The sequence below is a fragment of the Ictidomys tridecemlineatus genome, chromosome 2, assembly GCF_052094955.1.
Source record: "Ictidomys tridecemlineatus isolate mIctTri1 chromosome 2, mIctTri1.hap1, whole genome shotgun sequence".
In the NCBI taxonomy this organism is placed as follows: domain Eukaryota; kingdom Metazoa; phylum Chordata; class Mammalia; order Rodentia; family Sciuridae; genus Ictidomys; species Ictidomys tridecemlineatus.
Genome location: NC_135478.1, coordinates 157,528,724 through 157,552,355, shown reverse-complemented (window position 1 = coordinate 157,552,355; position 23,632 = coordinate 157,528,724). Strand labels below are relative to the sequence as shown.

At 33.2% G+C, this 23,632-nt stretch overlaps 1 protein-coding gene across 9 annotated transcripts in view; it reads right to left on the bottom strand.

The window, feature by feature from the left end:
• The window catches only part of Crppa (CDP-L-ribitol pyrophosphorylase A), a 287,503-nt gene that overhangs the window by 113,300 nt on the left and 150,571 nt on the right, over positions 1-23,632 (bottom strand). The gene's annotated exons all lie outside the window — the stretch shown is intronic.

Sequence of the window (23,632 nt, the reverse complement as noted above, 5' to 3'; positions counted from 1 at the left end):
TTTAACACATGGAATGAGTTTTTCTCATGACACCCTATTTGCTTTTCCATAGAAAAGTACTTCTACAAATTTCTGTGTGTGCACTAGGGATTGAGCCTAGAGCCTCATGCCTGCTAAGCATGTCCTTAACCACTAAACTACACTGCCAGCCCCCAAATATCCATTTTTATTTTTTTTTTATTTTTATTGTTGGTTGTTCAAAACATTACATAGTTCTTGATATATCATATTTCACACTTTGATTCAAGTGGGTTATGAACTCCCATTTTTACCCCGTATACAGATTGCAGAATCACATCAGTTACACTTCCATTGATTTACATATTGCCATACTAGTGTCTGTTGTATTCTGCTGCCTTTCCTATCTGGGCTGGGGATGTGGCTCAAGCAGTAGTGCGCTGGCCTGGCATGCGTTCGACCCGGGTTCGATCCTTAGCACCACATACAAAAAAAAACAAAGATGTTGTGTCCGCTGAAAACTGAAAATATTGAAATTCTCTCTCTCTCTCTCTTCTCTTAAAAAAAATAAATTAGTTACTTTAAAAAACATATATTCATTTTTAAAAAGAATTATGATGACCATGAATGATACCTATAAATTTGGTAGATATTCAATAACTATTTCCTGGAACTTTTCATTAAACAAAGTTAATTGAAAACATACACATAATAGCTACTTCTTCCTGAAATCTAACATGACAGATTCAATTACTGTCAATTAAGATAAATATATAATACATAAGAGCTAAAGAACACTTAATCCATAAGGAACCCAAAAGAAAAGCAGTTTTGTTTTGTTTTCCAGCGGGGGGCGGAGATTATAAACAGAAGGAAGGTTTTTCTGTCTTAACAGCAAAAGACTAGATAATAAGACCTTGTGACCTTGAGGTCACCTCCTACTTCTGTTTCTCTAGAAACTCATAAAGGTAGAATTTCAGCTACTTAACGAGACAACATTGTTTATGGTAAAAATAACTCTTGTCTGGTGAACCACAACCAGACTGGAAGAACTGTGAATGAACTCTAAATACCAGATCCTCTGTAGGTGTAGTTTAGATTATAAACAGGTATTTGAGACCTAGACCCTCAATACCTATAAGCTATTGCAGGAGATGTTAGTTTCTCTTGGTAGATACAAAGGCTTCTACAGGGTGTCTCACATACCATCTTCTGAGATCTCCTCCCTTCAACCTTGAACTGCCAAGAAGTACCCCAGACTGAGGAGGTAAGATACCCATCTGTACACCTTATTTTTTTCCTGTCCTATATTCTTTTACATAGTTGAATACACAACTACCAAAAAGTCTGCTTGTTATGAATTTGAAGTATTGGGCACAATCAAAATTACTGGTAGTAGGCTTGCAAACAAAAGCAGGCTAATTTACCAAATAAGACAATTCAGAAACTATAATCATGCTAAAAACCTGAAGCCAGAGAACTGATGGTGTAAATTCCTCCCCTTAGCCAATATTGTCAGATAGTATATATTGCAACTTAGAATAAGCTGGATTAAAGAATAGCCTGTTGTCTGTTGTTAAAAGCCTCAAAGAACACCAGGCATGCTGGCTCATGCTTGTAATCCCAGCAGCTCAAGAGGCTGAGGCAGGAGCATCATATGTTCAAAGTCAGTCTCAGCAACTTAGATAGGCCCTAAGTAACTCAGTGAGACCTAACCCTGTCTTTAAATAAAACACAAAATAGGACTGGGGGCGTGGTTCAGTGGTCAAGTGCCCCTGAGTTCAATCCCTGGTACCACTGCCCTCAAAAAAAAAAAAAAAAAAAAAAAAACCTCAAAGAACTATTTAACCTTAAAGCTACAAAGCTGCTTGTATTATTTAAATACAAGGAAATGCCACCATGTTCTTTATAGTCTATGAATGTATTGCCTTGGAATTTTGCAATGTACAACCCAGTCAACCTCACTGTTGGTGTACATAGATAGGTAGGTAAATATTTCTTGTTTAATACAAGTTTTCCAACAAATTTTGAGTTCTGAAATGTCTCAAAGTAGGGGGAGAGAATTTGTGGGAAAATACCTTGAAAAATAGAATACACAAAACTTTTAATTTGCAATTGTGGCCTCCATAGATATTTAAAATGCATACAAATAAACAAAAATGCTTGTAATATTAATTGCATAAGGGATGATGGACACAATGTAACTGGGAAACAAGTTTTTCACAGTGAAGCTGTCATGGAGGTTAGCATGGGAGGAAGTGTATCTCCCAGGAGCAAAGGCATCTCTCTCCAAGGTCAGGACATGGAGCAGGTGCAGCTTTGAAATTTTCCTATAGGCTTCTGCTTCTAGGGAGTCAGTCAAATAGAGAGGTTTTTGCCATCTTAAGGTTATAATCAATTCTATTATTATTTTTCTGACTGCTCTCATCTGGGAAATTTGCCAGTGAGCTGATACCCATCCCACATGGACCTACCTCCCACATTTACCAATCACATAGAAGTTGATTTTTCATACAGAAACCCATGCTATAGCAGAAACATCCAGGATAAAATGAAGAACATAATACAATAGTTTCTGGAGTTCCTACACTCTTATGAAATGTCTGAAGAGGGACTGGGAAGTTTTCATTCCGAAACAGCATACTCTAGTTCCTTGAAAGAAACAAGTTCATGTCATTTGAAGATATCATTAGACCAGTGCTGTTCTCCACAGATGGAAAAATTAAAGAAATAGTATACAAAAGTAAATTCTAGGCTAGCTATTTATACATCTAACCACCTTACTACGTTGTCCCATTGAACAAACTACTTGAACTATAGAAAACTGAACAAATGGGAAAATATTACAGGTCCCAATTGTGAATATTTCTACAGGCAGAGCACTGTAGTTGATACAACTAACTCTTAACACTATATGGGTATAGACCCTGACCTCAGGAAATGTATAATCAGGCAAACAAAATTCAAGTGTGAAGAACAACACATCTCCAAATTCTTTCACCAGCTGCAAAGACTTGATGACATCATGAGAAAACCAAGGCGATCTTCAGCAGGTGTTTTTCCTGATACCGTAAATCTTAAAACATACAATAGTTGACTCAGTGCTACTAATGTTCAACCTCAAAAATACATCAACCACTTATGAGTTCCAGGAAAAGAAATTCAGTTGGCACAAAACCAATTTTAATTTTTAAAAATCAGGAAGATTATGCAACACATCAGAGAGCTGTAAAATGATTGTGGTAAATGAGGAGCAATGTTTTTGCCTTAACAAAACAAACATATAGTCTAAACAGGTTCACATCCACTGAGATGGAGAACTTTTCCTCCGTGTTGAGTTCTACAGATGAAGGAGATACAAATTTTTAATCACTTTTTGAACTATTTGGTAATTCACATGGAAGTTATAAGAAAACAGTTTTTCCTACTTTGCATGACCCTTTTAGCAGTTCTTTTTTATGCATATTCATAAAAGATAAGGATACCTCTTTCTACCCTTCAAAAAAGAATCTCTAATTTCATTTGAATAATAGGTAACAAATTTACTCGAAAACAAATTTACTCAAATGGAAAACTGCTCAAACATTCCCACATGGATCACTTCATACTTGGTGGGTGGGGAAGATTTCTGGCTGTCAGGATTTGGGAAAACCTCCTCTGTATGTCCAGTGTCTTTACATTTAGTTCTGCATATGCTTTAGATTTGTCTGGCAACCTTTTAATATATTCCTGATCCCAGATGAATTTCAATTAATTTTTTACATTTTAAAATGTGATTTTCATTTGTCTGAGGTCAGATATGTTAATTAAAAAATTACAAATAAGCACTGAGCACAATATTCCTTAAAACTCCACATTTAACACTTCTTTTTCCAGAGTCCCTGTTCACAGGAAGGCCAGAGAAGAAAGTCAAGATTTGTGGTTTTAAGAGGAAATAGAATCTGTTTATTTTACTAAGAAAAATGTCAATTTTTCGAGCTTAAGTACATACCCAAATAATGCATTGCTTAATGCCCACCAAAGTGGAAGGACAGATGATCAAAATGAAAGTTCTGGTAATTATCAAATAAATGACTTAGGAACAATCAGTAGATAGACCAGACAGATTCTCTGAATTCACACACTACATACTGCAAAATTATCTACATATGTGTATACAAAAGTAAATTAGATGAATTAAGCTCAGCATGTTCAAAACATGGCTTTTCAAAAGAAGTATGAGGGAAATATAATAACTGATGAAACTTGCCAATTAGCAACCAAATCAAAGGAATAGTTTATATAAAGGATTGGAAAAAATTTTAGAAAAACTTTCATCTGGCTTCAACTATTTATAAATTGTTTGAATTCTATTAATGAAAATTACTTTAATTTAATAAACTGTACTATATAAGTGTAAAAAGAACAAGTATATAATATTGAACCATTTCACTAATGAATAAGTTTAAATCAATGCCATCATGAAAATCAACTCATAATTTTAATGAATAGAAACAAATTAAGTTAAAATCTATCATAGAAACTAATGGCAATTTTTTTTCCAAATATTTATTTTTTAGTCAAGGTAGACACAATATCTTTAGTTTTTTGTTTTATGTGGTGCTGAGGATCAAACCCTCACACATACTAGGCATGCTGCACTCTATCTTGGAGCCACAACCCAGCTCTGAGCAAATGTTTTTGACAACTCATTATAAACCTTGACAAAATAAAATACCATCAATACTAATAGGTTGAGAAAAAAATGGCTTTTATCAAAAGACAGTAAATAAGAAAAATAGCAGCTCACCTTAAAACATTAACCAGGCAAGCTGGGGGCATGTAGCTCAGTAGTGGAGCATTTGCCCAGCATGTGTAAAGCCCTGGGTTAGGCTCCAGCACCTCAAAAATGGACAAAACCTTAACCATATAAAAAATTTAAATTCTCTTGATTTAAAGAGTTAAAAAGCAAATGTTTTATAGCATCAATAAAATGTTATATTTTAGTACACATTTTAAGAGATAATTACCTGGAAGATTAACAAAACCAGAACTTAACACTTTAGTCAAGATATTAAAGTCATAAAATAAAACCAGGTGTGGTGGTGAATTCTTGTAATCCCAGAAACTCAGCAGTCTGAGGCAGAAGGCTCTCAAGTTTGAGGCCAGCATCAGCAAATTAGCAAGGCCCTAAGCCAGTCATAAAATGAAACTTTTCAATTGTTTTACACAAGGTGATTTCCCCTAGTAAAACTTTATCATTGATGTATAATTATCTTAATATCTTAACCTCTATACCATCTTGAACAAATTTTAGAATCAAAAGTAAAGTGGTCTCAATGATTAATATTAAGCATTGGTTTGTTTGGATATTTAATCTTTTTTTTCTTTGAGGAAACCATCAGAGAAAATAAGTCACCAAAGTGAGAAACTAAAAAGTGAGTCTTTAAAACTTTTTAGTTTATTATACCATCTTTATACAAATGCTCCTCCACTTCTAATAATGTTATATTCTTATGTACCCAACCATAAGTTGAAAATAGTCTATGTTGAAAATGCATTTTAAAACCTAAACTACGAAGCAACTTATCTCAGCAACAAAAAACAATGTAAAATATCAGCTGTTTACCTTTGTGACTACATGGTTGAGTGGCAGCTGAAGCTCACTAACACTGTCTAACGTCACAAGAGACTCTCACACATGTATCACTAGCCAGGAAGAGAGTAAATTTCAAAAACTAAAGAATGGTTTCTACGAAATGTATATCACTTTCCTACAATTGTGAACTCAAAAAATCTCAAGGTGAACCATCTTAATTCAGGACTATCTGTATATTTTACTGAATTGTCAAAAATTTCATTTTACTTAAAATTCATTAAGTGTCAACTGTTATTAAAGTTTTCTAAAGTTCACCTAGATCAGCATTGCATAATTTTTTTTTATTATGATTTAAGCCAGCCACTGCAAAGTTCACTGTAATACCTTGGATTTATAAGGATCAATTCTTATATATGTACTTATATCTACTTATGATTTTAATGTGTATGTAACTAATGGGTTTCAAAGGAAAAATAATTTTGAAAGAGAAGATATCTGAATTACATGGGGGAAGGGTGTTTAAGGACATGACCAAGATGCTAAAATGCTAAAACAGCCTCCACAAACTCATTATTTGCCCGTTCTTAGCTATAGCAATAATTATTTAATAATCTCAGTAACAGTTGCTTAATCTCAGAAACTGATGATTATTTCAATCTTTAAAAAAAATTTTAGAACTTGTTATGTGAACCAATCTATCCTGTAAAATATCACGTGTGTATTCAGGAATTTATATTCTTCGAATGCAGGCATGTTCTGGGTATGACTGTTATATTCATTTGTGATAGGAAAGTTTAAAGCTGGTGCTTCCTTGCAGATTTTGTATGATTTGTCCGTTGAAGGTGACATGTTAAAGTCCCATATTACCATATCAATGTATTTTCTCCCTTCAGATTTACTTTATATATTTGTGTGCTCTAGTGTTGGTTACATATATGTGAACTAATGTTACATAATCCTGCCAAATTAACTCCTTCATTTATAATGGATCTTTTGTCTTACTTTTTGAGTTAAAGTCTGTTTTATCCAACACAGGTATAGCTATATCCTGGTCTTGTTCAGTTTCCATCTGCATGGAATACCTTTTCCTATCCCTTCATTTTTCAGTCTATGTCTTTATACATGTAGGGAGTCTCTCATAGATGGTACAGAACTTGGGCATTTTAAAATTCATTTTTATTGGAGTTGTTCATATTTTTAATGTAAACATGTGTGCATACACATGTATATATACATAATACATATATACAGTGATTTAAAATGTGTAGCTCATATACACCCTTTAAGAAACATTTATATGGAAAAAAATACAAAATAATAAAGGAAGAAAAAGAAAGACAGAGTGGGAAAACTGAATATTCTGGTGAAAGGAAACTTAATTATTTAAGATGGAGTCAGCTACAAGTAGCAGAAAGCCCTACCTCAACTAGCTTGAACAATAAAGAAAATTTATTTCAAAAATCAGAAGATCCTGGTTAGGGATATCAATCCGTTAGCTCAATTTTTATCACCAAAAACTCAAGTTCTTTTCACCTTCCTACAATGCCTGCTTCTGAAAGACTCCCCTCAATATAAAAATGTTGTTCAATTCAGACACTGCATTTAACCAGTAACAAATTCAGTAGAGAAAGGTAAATTGACAAATTCTGTTGGTACACATTAGAAGCAAAAACTAGGAAGCCCTGTGAATAAAACTGATATTGTTATGAGAACCAATCTATCCTGGAAAATGTCACATGTGTAGTCAGGAATGTGTATTCTTCAGATGCAGAAATGTTCTGTGTATGGCTGTAATATTCATTATTTAAATTCTATGATTGAGACCATCATGATGAATAAGATATAAAGGCACATACCTTTACTGTCAACAAGAGAAACAGAATTTAAGGGAAAGAATAATCTAAGGAAGAACAACATAATTTAAATGTGAAACAAACTGAAACACAGCCCAAATCTGAGGACTTAAGGAAAGGGTATGACTCTGATTCTCAACAAGAAATCCAAAACTCTGATCAGGTAATTAAGAAAGATATTTGAATTACCCGATAGTTATTTTAGATACAAAATAGACAAACTAAATACCAACTTTTGTTATTCTTATAATTTGAGATAGTTTTAATATAGAGCAGTTATTTATTAATAAAAAAATCATCCTAAAAGCAAATATTCCAAGGTTTCAAAGTAGGTCTGTACAAATTTAATAGGTCTCAAAATTATTTGATCTTTATGTACATATATAGACTGTCTAATTTCTATGAGATAACTGACTCAAGTTTGATTTTCTGAAAACTTAAAAGGTCTTTTTTTTTTTTTAACTTAAACAGGTATTTTCTCCTAATTCAAGGGGATAGAAGTTCATGAGTTCAGTTTCCCCTGAGGCCTTTGTGTCCTTACAGATATCTGCCTTTGCTATGTCCTCATAAAATCTTTACTTTGTATGTCTGTATCCACATTTCTTCTTCTAACTTGCATACACGTGGGATTAGGGTATCCCCAAGTGACATTTTTTATTTATCTTTATTTATTGACTTAGTAATTACACAATTTATGGGGTACAGTGAGATTTTTGCACATAATTGGCATATGTTTCACCTCAGTCATTCATCATTACTTTGAGTTAGGAAAATTAAAAATCTTCACTAGCTCTTTCAAAATATTCAATTAATTGTTATCAACCAGTTATGTTGTTCTATAGATTAGAATTTATTCTTCCTGTCCAACTTCACCCATATACCTGTTAACCATCCTATTTCCATCTTCCCCTATCCTATACCTTTTCCATATTCTAGTACCTTCTGATTGAAGAATTTAATCATCTATTTCTATTCAAGATTTAAAAAGGATTTACTACTGAAATTTTATCATTTTCTAATTGTCTTATAAGTCCTTCCTTTCTTGCTACCTTCCTTTGTGGTTAACTGGATTTCTCTAATAGCATATTTTGATTACTTTTTATTTTTTATGCATCTACTCTGCTTTGTGGCTACCATGGGGCTATCACAAATCATCTTTTAACAGATTATTTTAAACTGCTGATGATTTAAATTTGATCACAATTAGAAATTATGCTTCTAAAAGTTTGAATTTTTGATATCATAATTCACATCCTTTTGTATTGCACATCCCTTATTATATAGGGTTAGTGTTGACTTTCAACTTTCTTTCCAAAGATAAGTGATGTACACACCACCCTTAGATTATAAGAGTATTGTAAATTTATATACTTACTTCTACCAGTGAGTTTGTACTTTTGGATTTTTGTTGTTGTTGTTCATTAGCATTCTTTCCTTTGAGCTTAAGGAATTCCCTTTCCTACCTCTTGAAGACAGGCCTCCAGCTTGTGTGTGCCTGGAAAATCTTTATTTCAGAAGGACACTTTTGCTGCATAGAGTATTCTTCGCTAGCAAAGTTCCTCCCCTGCTCATCACTTTGAATGTATCAACCTTTTGCTTCCTGGCCTAAAAGTTTTTACTCAGAGGTTCTGTGTACTATATTGAAACTCCCTTACATGTTATTTACCATTTTTTTTTCCTTGTGTAGTTTCCAGGATCCTGTATTTGACAGTTTAATTATCATCTCTCTTGAGGGCAGTCACTTTTGGATTGACTATAACTAGAGGTTGCTTTTTTTTTTTAAATCTTCCTCTACCTGGACATTTATCTTTGTGTGTGGAAAGTTTTCTATTATTTCTTTAAATAAACTATATAACCCTTGTTATGATTTAGATCCAGCATGTTCCTAAAAAAGTTCACGTTGAAAGCACAGTTCCCAAAACAGTCCCAGGAAAGGGCTTTTGGCAGAGATTGGATCATAAGAGCCCCAAACTCATTAGGGGACAAATCTATTGGTAGCTGAATGGACCATTTCAAGGAAAGACTCACTGGAGGTAGAAGATCACTCCAAGGATGTCCTTCAAATGCTTATCTTTCCACTTACACTCCCACCACCCCTACCTGCTACTCAACTGCCATTAACTGAGAAGTTTTTCTCCACTATGCCCTCTGCCATGATGTGTCTGCAACGGAGTCAGTGAACCAGGGACTGAGACCTCAGAAACCATGAGCAAAAAAAGCTTTTCCTCCTCTAAGGTGTCCTTGTCAGGTATTTTCATCACAGCAGTAAAAAGTTGACTAACACACCCTTTATCTTTCTCTTTTTTTAACACTCCTCTTTTGATGTCATCCCATAAATCCCATTATCTTTATTCTTTTAAATTGTTTCTCTAATTTTCTTGAAGTTCACTGAGCTGCTTTCAAACCATTATTTTGAGTTCTCAGGAAATTCATACATCTCCATTTCTTTAGGTTACATTACTGGCATCTTATTTTTACCATAAAATGATGACACATATTCCAAGTTGTTCTTGATCCTTGTGGTTCTGCATCTGTATCTGTATATTTAAGAAAGTAGACACTTCCTTGGATGCCAGCCTTCACATTCTGTCTTTGGGAATGTTTTGTGGTAGACATACACTAGAACTCAATACAATTGTCAGAGGTGCTGAAGTTTGCCTGCCATGAAGCTTGTCAAGAGCCTCTTGCAACTGCTGTTAGCCCAGCAGTGATATAGGCTGGAGATGCAAGACAAAGTTCTGGGCTTAATTTGTTTTCTTTACACCAGTTTCTCTGTCCTGTGCTGCCTGGGCTTGAGGGCATTGTGATATTCTTAATATAAACTGTCCTTGCCACTGGTTTCAAAATATCTTTTCTTACTACTGTGCTACAATCAGCTATTGTGACCTCTCTCTAGTTCTATTAATTTTCACAAAGTTACATTTGTGAATAGATAGTTGTATAAAGTGATATTTCGGTGGGGAGACAACTGCCAAGAGTCTTACTACGTCATCTTTTTCTGCTCCTCCAGAACATCTCATGATTGCAAAAGGGCTAATGAATAGTACCTACCTAAAACAAAAGTTTATATAATATCATTACTGGTCATAAATTCCACTAAGTTTGTCATGAACTTTTGTGTCTGTAATACACAAAAACCTCCATTTCTGCATAAATGTTATCATTTAAATTCCTGCTATAAAAAATTAGATTTAGAATATGTAAAATTGGAGTGTCAAGTAAAAATAACTGAGTCTTTTATTTAACTGTAAAATGTTTTCTGAAAGTATGGATGAAAATTGAATTTGTGTAAATAAAAATCTCAAAATTGAGATGAACAGTTTCCATATCTGTTCAAGTCAGAGTGATAGGGACCAAAGTTAACAATTGGTCTTATACAAAATATATTAATTACTCCTGCCTAAAAATCATAAAATATCTAGAATGAATCAAAGAGTTTCCAATTAACTGAAGACTAGAACAAAGATTTTTAAAAAATATAGTAATACAAAATTATCAACATTCAAAAAGGAAAAATTTACAATGTTAGCAACTAAACAAATAAATAAAAAACATGAAAAGCAATAGAAAAATGTCTTCTTATAAGAAAAAAATCAATCATCAAAAATTCACAAAGACGACTGGGGCTGGAGATGCAAGACAGAGCACTTGCCTAGCATATGACAGGCACTGGGTTTGATCCTCAGCACCACATAATAAATAAAGGTATTTTTTTTAAAAAAGGTAAGTATTTTAAAAACTCACATGGGTATTAGAATAATAAAGGACCTTAAAACAATTATAACTGTGTTCCAGTTGCTCAAAAATCTATAGGAAAGATAAAATATATAAAAAGTTACAAAACTGAACACAAAGAGATTTGTAAGAGTAAATCTAACTTCTGCCAGTGAAAACTATGTCTGAGATTCAAAAGAAAAAAATGAAAAAAACTAAAGGAATTAACCAAATGGAATTAACTAAAGGGATTATGCACTGCAACAAAGGAGATTAGAGAATTTAAAGACCTAGCAACAGAAACTATTTTAAAAAAAAAAGACAAAAAGATATTTTAAAATTGTACAAATCAATAGATCATTAATAAATATGGATCAACTTCAAACAACTGATATATAGGTCAGTGAAGTTGCCAATAAAGTAGAAAAGAAAAACTGAAAAAATGCTGAAATTTTTCCAATTGGATTAAAATTGAAAATCCATTTATTACCACACCTTAAACATGCACAGACAAAACAATTACCAGACATAGGAAGAAAAAGGAAATTATAACCCAAAGCAAGGAGATATATATACCACTTGACTCTGAGCCAGAACTAATAGGGATGGTAAAATTACAAAGCAATAATATTAAAACTTTTATAACTGTATACCATATATTAAGAAGTTACATATAGAAACACAGAAAGTACTTAAACTAAATTCTACAGATGAAACTCCAATGCTTAAATTGAAAAAAAAAAAACACTTTTAAAATTCTAGTCTGTCCATATCTGTACACATAAAATGGTATAATGGATTACCACAATAGCACATGTTCACTGAATACAATTTAAATAGCCAAAGAGAAAAAAGAAATATCTGTTTGGCAGAAGCTTTCATCATAGTATAAGTTGAGCAACAATAAATGAAAGAATAATATACTGTGTGGATACATTATCATCCTAGCATTTATTATAATTGTGAAGGTAACTTTAATTTTATACTTATGATAGGACATACACACACTATTCAATTTCAGAGTTGTGGATACACTTAATTGAACAAGATAATCATATTGCAAGAAATAACCCTTAATAATATTATGGGCCAGGCTACATGGGCAATGACCAAATAGACTCCATTTTGCCCTGAGACTCAAGTCAGTAAAAACTGCTTCTCCCACGTGAAAGCCCAACCTCTTTACCCATCAATAGTTGCTTAGCATAGCATGTTTGGAAACACAAAATGGCAAATCTTATACAGTATAAAATTGTTCTCTTTGGTTCCCATTTTTCTTGGACAATGTACCCTGTCAGAGATTGATTGTCTAGGTGTTAGTAACCATTCTTTAACTTGTACTCAACTACAGATGTTTTGACTCATTCTCCCTTCTGCTTATGATTTTAGATCTCATGACATTTGTTTATGTCTTTGAATCATAGAACATCCACTTATGATTAATATGATTTTGTACTATTAAAGGTGTACTGAAACCCAGGAGGTAGTCAAAGGATATAGACTTGCAGCCTGCCCCTTGGCCAGCAAGCTGGTGGATCCAGACCGCCAACTAGTGACTAAAGGTTCCGTCTCCTGTTCCAAGATCAACTCAGTTATTTACTGGAATCACTCCATAACAATAACTTAATACTAAAAAAAAATTATATATATATATATATATAAAAAACAGATCAATTTACTGCATGACACAAAGCACAGAAATAAACAAAAAATTTAACTATTATACATAATTTTTATAGTAAATGTTGCACTTATAAGCTAAAAGATTAGAGTTCATTAATTCAACTTTTTGTTTGCTTAATATAGTAACAGTACATTTAGAGTTTATTTTGGGACAGATGAAAAAGGACACCTCTAAAAAAAATGAATACCACTCCTTCAATTCAATCATGATTTAGAAATGAAAGGGATATTTTTCTAAATGCCATAATAAAATTTTTAAACTAAATTATCTTAAAAATATGAATATAAAAATCAAGATGGCAAAATTCATACTTTAAATTTATACACAGTACGGCCTAAAAATTCAGGTAGAATTAGAAATACTTATTATCCTTAATATGAAGTAGTAGGCATTCTAGATTCTATTCCTGACATCCCTTAGTTTCCTAAGGTCTGCATTTTAATTTTGACATCACACAACCGAGGCCCTTTGGAAACTGCTTATAGGAACTGCAATTCTGCCACCTTTCTTTGAAAACTTGGGGGAAGCCTCTGTAACCTCATAATTCTTGCATTTTGGATATCTGTAAATCCAGCATCTTGTGCAAGATACCAAGACAGTCACTGGATTCAGTTGTACCAGGGTCTACTTAAATCACAGCTGTAGAGGCTTCTAAATGCGTAGTCTGCTTAACATGAGGAAATGAATCCTGAGAAAATAATGTTCTGGACAGCCCTGTGTGAGTGGGGTATTCAGGGCACTCTTCTGGAATGACATTCTTTAAACAACTTATATTTCTATACTTTTTAGCCTGCAGTGCTTGGGGTGGTCTTGATGATTCTTGAGATGACTTCAAGGCATCTTTTCTATTGTCATAACTCAAAGTACTTGGCTTTGCTATAATTGTGTTTATCTCTTTAGCAGCCACATCCTTGTGTACAGCACCTTTAAACTTGCCCCATTTCTGGCCAAACTTAATTTATCACATCTTTCTGTACTCTGTTTGCTGTAGATTCTCACTGAAAACACATAAAAGCAGCTAAAAATACTTAAGCCATTGCCTAAATGCTCTGCTGCCTTGAAATTTCCTTTACCAGAGAAAAGTAGTCCATTGCTTTTAAACTCAGCTCCCCACAAAGTCTCAGGGCATGCACATAATGCCCTTGATTTCTTGACCAAGGTGTAAAAAGGATAGTATTGAGTACAATTCCCAAAAAAGTTCACATTTCCATCTGAAACCTTATGAGCACTGCCTTAACTGGATTTGTATCACTATTCTAATTTTACATTACCTCACCAAAATTGCCCATTGAGCTATATTTGTAGCATTCCACTTTTTCTAACCTGCTGTCCAAACCTTTCCAAACTCTTCCCATGAATCATTTTCAAAGACTTCTGAACCACATTATCAGGCATAGTCATAGCAGCAACCAGCTTCTCAGTACCAATTTTCTGTGGAAGTCTATTTTCCGTGAAAATGACAAAATACAGGGAAAAAGGTTTAATTGGGATCCTGGTAAAAGAGATTTTAGCCCATAACTGGTTGGTTCCTGTGCTTCTGGTACTTTGGCAAAGCAGCACCTCATGGTAGAAGCAAGTGTTAGAGGAAGCTGATTTTCTCATGATAACAAGGAGGCAAAAGATAGGAGGGGGGCTCTACCTAAATATCCCCTTGGAGGGCACTCCACTAACGACGTAATTTCCTCCAGCTATACCCCACCTTTTAAAGTTCCTGTCACCTCCCAGTAATGGCAGAGTCTGGGAAACAAGCCTTTACACAGGTTTTTGTGGGACATTTCAGGTCTAAAAGATAGCACATATTGTGTATGGCTGTTTTAGCACTGTAACAAAAGAGGTGGACAGTTGCAACAAAGAATGTGTGCAAAGCCTAAAATAAAGAAGTTATTTCAATTCAGGCAAAGAAAGGACTTGAGTTTTCTCTTATAAAAAGAATACTGATTTTTAAGATCCTTTTATTTGTAATAATACATTTTTCTGTTACTCAAAAAAGGCAATTATTCACATTACTCATAAATATTTTGTGGTAAAGTAAAATGAACACTAGGCTTATTTTTGAATGGAGGATGAGGCCATTTATGATAGTCAACTCTTAGAATTTCCTTGAGGATTAAATGGGAACATTTGTTTTAAAAAGAAAAGAATGATGATTCACTTTTTAAAGCATTCAAGAAGTATGTTATGATTAATACTAACAGAGTTACATTAATAATATACATTATCAGGCTGCATTTGTTAGGAGGGTTCTGAAAATTATAAATGTGGGGAGATGTTTCAGTACTTCCAAATGCTAAGAAAAAGAAACAAAGTCATCATTGGATTCTCACTAGTTGAGCAAACTTGGAATTCAGTTATCATAAACACACTCTTATAAAATAATTCTTCATAATTCTAGCTAAGTAGATTATAGAAGCAGAAATGATACCCAGAAAAGACTTGCAGGTAATTTTATTCAGTCCTGTCATTCCAAAATAAAAGTTCTCCAATAGTGATGCTAGACTATCTTAACAACTTGCTACATTCCACCTTAGCAGGTACCAGAGAATCAAGTATTCCATCATTTATGTGGAATAAGTCTAACCTTCAGGATCTCCTAAAATAAAAACTCTTATGCCTGGAGAATTGAATCACGCTATACATTTCGAAGTCTCACATGTGAACTTGTTGCAAACAGCATTCAAGCCTAAGCATGTTTGGATCAAGAAGCTCTTGGCACCAATTCTATCACCTTTCTATACTTTCAATAAAAGATCTGTTCAGGCTTCCCAGAAAACTGCAAAACTAATCCATTTTTAGGTGGCTACAGATTTTTTTTATCCTAAGGGAACAACACTTATGTTTAGAAATATTCTTACCATCTCTCTCTCTACTAATGATTCAATCCATGGACAAGGGTTTTTTCTGTTGTAATTTTCAAAATATAAAGTATTACTACAGAAAAATTTCATAAAAACATGATCATAAAGACATACTGTAAGACTTCAAAAAGTTATAATGTAAGAATATATTTTTGAATTGAGCCCGCACTTGGAATTCAGTATTCAAATAATATTAAATTCAATTATTAAAGAAGTCATATAAACACCTAGTTTCCCTTTCCAAGTAAGTTTTAGGACAAGAGGACCAATAACACACACACACACACACACACACACACACACACACACACACACCTCTTGACCAAAATCTTCCCAGTTATAATCTGCCAACAAATATTTGAGATATCTTTCCATTTAACTTTCAGAAACATAAAAAGAGTCTTCTCTAATGTTCCCTCTCTGTATTAATTATTATGACCAATATATCTGACACATAAAACCTGGAGAAGAGGAAGTTTGTTTGGGCTCATGGTCAGCTGGTTCCTTTGCTCTGGGTTTCAGACCATGATCAGCTGGTTCCTTTGTTCTGGGTCTGAGATGAGGCAGAATATAATTTCAAAAGGGATTGGCAAAATAAAATTATTCAGCTCACAGCAGTCAGAAAAGAGGTAGATAAAGAGGAAGGTGGAGAGAAAGAGAGAGATAAAGAGAGAGATGAAAAGAGAGTAAGGGGTCAGAGACAAGATATAGTTATCAAGGGCATGACGTCAGTGGTCTTTCTCTGCTGTGACCTACCAGCCATGATCCTACCACCTTCAAGTAGTCCACTCAGCCATCAATGGATTGATCCACTGATGAGGTAAGAGCCCTAATGATCCAATCATTTCCCAAAAACCTCAACTTTGTACACTTCTGCATTGGGAATCAAGTCTTCAACACATGAGCTTTTGGACAACATTCCATATCCAAAGTATATGATACTATCTTACTATAATTTACCTATTTCAAGATTCATAAAAATAGAATAGACTATCTTAACTTAACATCCTCTCTCCCATCTAATCATGTAATAATTCTTGGTTCTTGATTTCTTAAATGCATCTTTATTCCCTACCTGATCAGTCCTACTAAAACTACCTGTCTTAGTCATTTTGTGCTTCTATGACAAATACCACAGACAATGTAGCTTTCAAACAGCAGAAATTGCTCTGGAGCTTGGAAGTCTTAGAGTGCCAACATGGTGGATTCTGGTAAGGGCTCTCTCCAGGTAGCAGACTACCATCTAATCATCTCCTCAGGTAATGTAGAAAAAGAAAACTAGCCCTGTGCCTCTCTTAGAAGGGCAATAATCCCACTTATCAGGGCTCAACCCTCATGACCAAATTACTAAAAAAAAAAGTACACCCCTCCTAAAATTATCATGTTGGGGCTTAGGATTTCAACATATAAAATAGTGTTTGAGAGGAAGGAACACATTCTATCATTACCCTAGCTCCAGCCACCATCATTATTTCTAGGACTAATGGAAATCAGCTGCTAACTAAACAAAACACAACAAGGACACCCTGTGCTTATTTTAATTCAATCTTTGTGCTGTAGCCAAAATATGTAAATTACAACTTATTTCATTAATTTCTAGCAGGACAGAACTGCTTTACAAAGTTTAAACTTAGAAACCCTGCCTTAACCTCAGCCTCAACCCTCCATAATCTGTAGCTCCTTCCGTTTCAGACCCATTCCCTAACTCTCTCCAATTATGACCATTCTCTATGCTTCTCTGTCCATATAGAAATGCTATTTTTTCATGCCTCAGAGTTGCACTTTGCACAGTCTTCCAAATCTCTGCTTCTACCTGGATCATTAACAAAACATCAACAGGCTAACCTGCCCCTGTTCCAGCACACCTGCTTATAATTCTTAAATTTCAGGGTGATAGAAAGGGAAAGGGACCAGGATCTCTTGAACTCCTTACCAATGGAGAATTTCCTTGGCTAAATGAAGCCATTTAATTAAGTTAATAATAAGAAGCTTTATTTAAGAAAACAAGAATAGACAAACACAACTATACCCTTCCTAAACTAAGATTCAGTAATCAGAAAAACTAGCTTATACATAATAACTTACTCTTCTAAAATAAGATGCCATTTAAGGAAAAAGGCTGCATAATCAAATATGCTGCAAGTATGTCAAAATGATTGTCACAGAGGTTCAATAGATATTAAATGAATCTACGCTAATCAATCCATTAAATGGATAGAGCTGGGGAATATCATGCAAAGCAAAGTAAGCCCAAAAAACCAAAGGCTGAATGTTCTGATAAGTGGATGCTGATCCATAATAGGGCAGGGTAGAGGACAATGGGAAAAATAGAAGAACTGTGATGGGGCAAAGGGAAGCGAGAGGGTGTGGGGGTGGGAAAGATGGTGAAAGAGATGGACATCATTACTCTAGGTACATGTATAATTGCATATATTTGTACATGATGTGTGATACTACATCATGTACAACCAGAGAAATGAAAAGTTGTGCTGCAATTATGTACAATGAATCAAAATGCATTCTGCTGTCATATATACCTAATTAAAATAAATAAATTAATAAAAACAAGATAATTCCCACTAAAACACTAACTAAAAAGGATCTAAAGTTTAAAAGAATTGGGAGGAACAAACATTAGTGCAAGTTTTAATCAAGTCTTTCTCACAACATAAGGCTCAAAGTAGATATGAAAGGATAAATTTCTTTGCATTAAAAAATGTGGGGGCAATTAATTTTTCAATTATGATTAAACAAAGAAATAGAAAAGAGGAATGAACTGTAAAACAGAAGGACTTAACCTATAAAACCAGACAATGAAAAAAGGATAATAGGGACAAATACCACAAAGAACTTAAAAAAATAACTTATATGAGTCTTGTGAAAAAGATTGTTATAGGTGATCTCAAAAATGGCTTAATAGAAATGCCATTCTATCCAATTCATACCTAACATGCCTCTTATAAACTGCTCTACTACATTTAAATTTTAAAAACACGCATCATAGAACATATAAAAGTAAAGTGACATTACAACATGCTGTTGGTAGAAAATATTTTTAGAAAAAGAAGCCACTTAGAGCCCATTAAGGGCATCCCACTTTTTATAGATAATAATATTTAATTGAAGCTCCAAAACATGAAGTCACTTGGACAGGTTAAAAGATAATTTTCATTTGTGCACTCAGCACTTGTACTTTATATCCTAACTCCAGACTGAGCACACATACCATCTTGGTTACACAAGAAATTATTTTCCTATAAGAAATTAAACTCTTTTAAATAGTCTAAGCAAGGTCAGTTTTAGCATATTTATTTTTATATTAATATGAATCACTTTAATTTACTAATTATATAAGCATAGCATGTATCATTTTAAAATAATTACACTGAAAATTTATATGATGCATCATTGTAAATAGCATAATAGAGTTAAATGAATGACCATTTCAATACTTAAGTGAAATTCAGTAACACAACCAACAATCTAGTGACAAATGGCCAGGCATATTTCTGAAACACTGAATGGCCAAGTCATTGAGATCAACTCCTCTAGAGCCAAAATCAATGTTAACTCCCTGACAAAGCAGTCCACTTTCACATTTTGTTTTTGCCCCTGTACAATTCTTATGTTAAAATTTACAAAGTGATTATAACATTGGCAAAGAAATGCACAAAAAACTTTGTTCATCTCATTCCGAGTTAATTAAACTACATAAAACAGGGAAATAGCAATTCCAAACTCTGCTTAGTTAAAAAATATATATATATTCATGATGGATAAAAAATATGGCATATATACACAATGAAATATTACTCATCGATAAAAAAGAATAAAATCATGGCATTTGCAGGTAAAAGGATGGAGTTGGAAAAGATTGCTAAGTGAAATTAGCCAATCCCAAAAAACAAAATGCTGAATGTTTTTTCTGATATAAGGAAGCTGATCATAATGGGATAGGGAGGGAGAGCGTGGGAGGAATAGCAAACTCTAGATAGGACAGAGGGGTGGGAGGAGAAGGAAGGGGCAAGGGGTTAGCAATGATGGTGGAATGTGATGAACATCATTATCCAAAGTACAGGTATGAAGACACGAATTGGTGTCAACATACTTTATATACAACTAGAGATATGAAAAAATGTGCTCTATGTGTATAATATGAATTATAATGTACTCCACTGTCATATATAAAAAATCAATTAAAAATATACATACATTCATGAAGATTGGAAAAAGTCATCTGGAATTCATTCTATTTACGTATTCTATTAGAGCACCACTGTTAATCTGAAAATAAATAGCCTCTATTCTTTAAAAACAATGAATCCCAGGAAGGTGTGTTCTATGAGAATGATTTCTTTATACATCAGTTATATGTCCATCATAATTAATCTTTGAGAATTTCTATATCCCACAACACAAGCTTTTCATTAACAATTTAGCCATAAGCAAAGATCTCCTTAAACGTATAACAACACAGTCAATTCTTTCTATTCAACACCTCCCATGAGAATGATTTCATCATTCCTCATCCTTGTGTTAGAAATGAATTCCTTCACGACCACAGTTGGAAAACGGTTCAAAAGGTGTTTTTAACCAGTATTTATTTTGGTTTTATTATTGATTTAGGCAGGAAATACCTGAGACTGACTACATTAACAGAAAACAAATGAAAAAATTTATAGAATGTGCACAAATGATTCTATTTCTGCTACTCAAGTAGTATAAAAGCCATGAAGGAGAAAACTTTAATATACTTCAAGTGAAACATCATAAAAAGTTTAATATATAAAAAAGTTATAATGCTTATAAAGGAAAAATAAAAGTATTCATGAGGCTACAATAGCAATAAGTTTGAGACTGGAGCACAACAGGTATTTCAACACGCTCCTGAAGTATATCAATTGCTGCTACACTCTCTCTCTCTCTTTCTCTCTCTCTCTCACACACACACCCCTACTTAAAAATAAAAATAATCTGAAACATCAATATTGTAAAAAGTAAACCCAATATGAAGGAGTGAGAATTAAAGTAGCTCTCTTTTGTTTGTTTTATAAGAACTTGTGTCTTGAAAACACATTTACTTAGTCTAGTAATAACAGGGTTAACAAGAAGAAATGTACAGAACAAGGAGTTAAGTAAAAGGTGACAAAGATTCATGTCTAGGATCTGGTAAAAAACTTAACAGGACCAAAGATTTTTATAACTTAAATTCAGTCAAGGCTCAATGTGCTGTGAAGAAACCATTAGCACTTAAAAGAGGGACTCACTGTGTTTTTCCAACTGTCATATGTTCTTCATTAGAAATATCAGATACATTTATGCTATATGTATATTTTTAATCTCTTTCCATTATTAACACATTCAGGAGTGTAAAAGTAACAAGTGTATATGATATACTCCACACTAGATTGAGTCTCTTCCTGATGCTGCCATTTTGAGTTATGGAACCTTCTGGAAATAATTTACATCTCTGACAATTTTGCCATATGTGGAAGTATCAAGTATCAATGGATGGTGGTTTTCCTTTTTTTAATTTGCTGGCATGTTCAAATATTAAACATTTTAAAGTATTTTGAATATCACATTCTGATTTGTTATGTTACTATGCAACCTTCTACTAACTGAAACTAAATTAGGCACTTTGAAAGATTTACTTGTTTGTCATAATATTGGAAGTCCACCTGACAATTTGTTTTTGTAAATTAAATTCTTAAAAGGATTCCTTTGTCTCATAGTGCACCAATAAAACTGTTGACATGAGCCCCAAAAAGTAGTACCCTCATGTAATTACACAGAGCATTACTACAAAATCATTTTGATGTACAGAAGTGACAAACCATTTATCAAATAAAATTAAAGTTTTCATTTACCAATTTTGTACTTTCAACTATATTTTTTACCCATCTCTTCCCAATTTTAATGACTAAACATTTATCTGGTATCCACTAAGTGAATAAAATGTGTTCACTAAAAACAAAAAACAAAAAAAAAAAACAGCTTTATATAAAAATGTATTGTCCGTTATTCCATCTGATACTAACAAAGAATGTTTTGTGGAAATGTTGACAGAACCAAATAAATTAGAATCCCTATTTTACTAGTTTTTATGAGAGAAGATATTGGTTTCACAAGTGGCTTTACATAATCTTTCCTGGAAAATAGCAATAGGTAGTTTTGCCTCGTGAAATCTCTTTTCTCAATTGCTGGGGGAGAAAAATTCTGATTATTAGCTTACAAACAAGAAATCAGCCTAACTAAGATTTTTAGTGCATTTCATTCTAATTTAGATAAAAGCATATACTTTTTTTCTGAGACTTTTTAATTTTTAGTATTTTAAGACATTCATTACTTTATTTTCTAAGTGTTTGTTCATCACTATTTCAGTAATGAACATACACCATAAAATTAGAAAATAAAGAACTGGATACATCCTATGTCTATAGGTGGTGTTCTTAGGCTACTCTAATAACATTTTTTCTTTTCTTTTTTTTTTGGCAGTACTAGGAATAGAACCCAGTGTTGCTCTACCACTGAGTTACCTCCACATCCTTTTTGTTTGTTCTACTTTTATCTAGAGAAGTTTCCCAGGCTGGCCTTGAACTTGAGATCCTCCTGTAGCACTGGAATTATAGGTATATATCACTGTGTCTACTTAGAAAACCCTCTTGAGTGATGCAATATGATAAAGGGGATAGCAATAAAAATGGGCAGTAACTTATGATGGTTCCACTTAAAATTTTTTGATTTACTATCATAGGAAAACAATATACATTCAATAGAAACCAAACTTCAATGTTTGTCTTTCATCTTCTCCCAGATTAGCACTATGACATTCTCAGGTGATACTGTGAGTGTCACAGTGAGTCACACAGCTCCTAGTCAGTAAAATAGGCCTTTCAACATTAACAATATATGCATTCAATATCTATTGAATCACATATGCCAAAATAATGTATTTTTCCTATGATTTTGATGTCATTTTCTAATATATTTCTGTGAAATAAAGCCTATCTGTTTAGGGAAAAAAAGACTCCTTTTTTGACCATTCTCCTCAGAATTTAAAATTGTTTAATATCGGGAGGGGAAGGGAGGGGAGGGGGGATAGTAGAGGATAGGATAGAGAGCAGAATTCATCAGAAACTAGAATGGCAATATGTAAATCAATGGAAATGTAATTGATGTAACTGATGTGATTCAGCAATCTGTATACGGGGTAAAAATGGGAGTTCATAACCCTTTTGAATCAAACTGTGAAATATGATATATCAAGAAAGATGTAATGTTTTGAACGACCAACAATAAAAAAAATTGTTTAATATCATTTAAAAACAAAAACAAAAAGATAAAGCAAGGAGAAAGCCTCCTACTACTAATTTTGTAACAAAGTTAATTCATGTAAATGTAGATTCTACAGTCCCTGCATTGCCTAGTACATGTACATCTTAATTACACACAGAGGTACATATGGCTGTGTATTCGTACTCTTATACCCAAATGCAATATGTATTTATGTCTATATTTTTCTTATTATTGACATACATATAAGCTCTAAGTTATCTAGACTTAAATTTAAGTCATTTGTTTTACTTTATTTTACAATTACCAAAATATTTTCCACACATCTATTAATTTGGAGACTATCTGAATGGTTCTACCACATTTTTATTCACAGGAAACTAAAATGGCCTTTTGGCCACATATAGGAGAAGTCATCAATATTCAAAATCATTTCAGGATAATTCAAAAAGTCAAAGTCTCTACACTTCTTCTATTTACACTTTCCATGGAAAAGAAAAGACGAAACCAAGAACAGATTTTCTTATTAGATTTCTTCCTCACTTTTTTAAAATTCGGGGTTTCTTTGCTAATTGGAATTATGGTGTTATGCTAAATAAAGCTCTTTTACATTATCCTAATAAAGAGTAAACTTAGTCATGTAGCTGTAATTTTAATGAAGAAAAAGAAATGAAATTATTTGTTAGGTTGAATT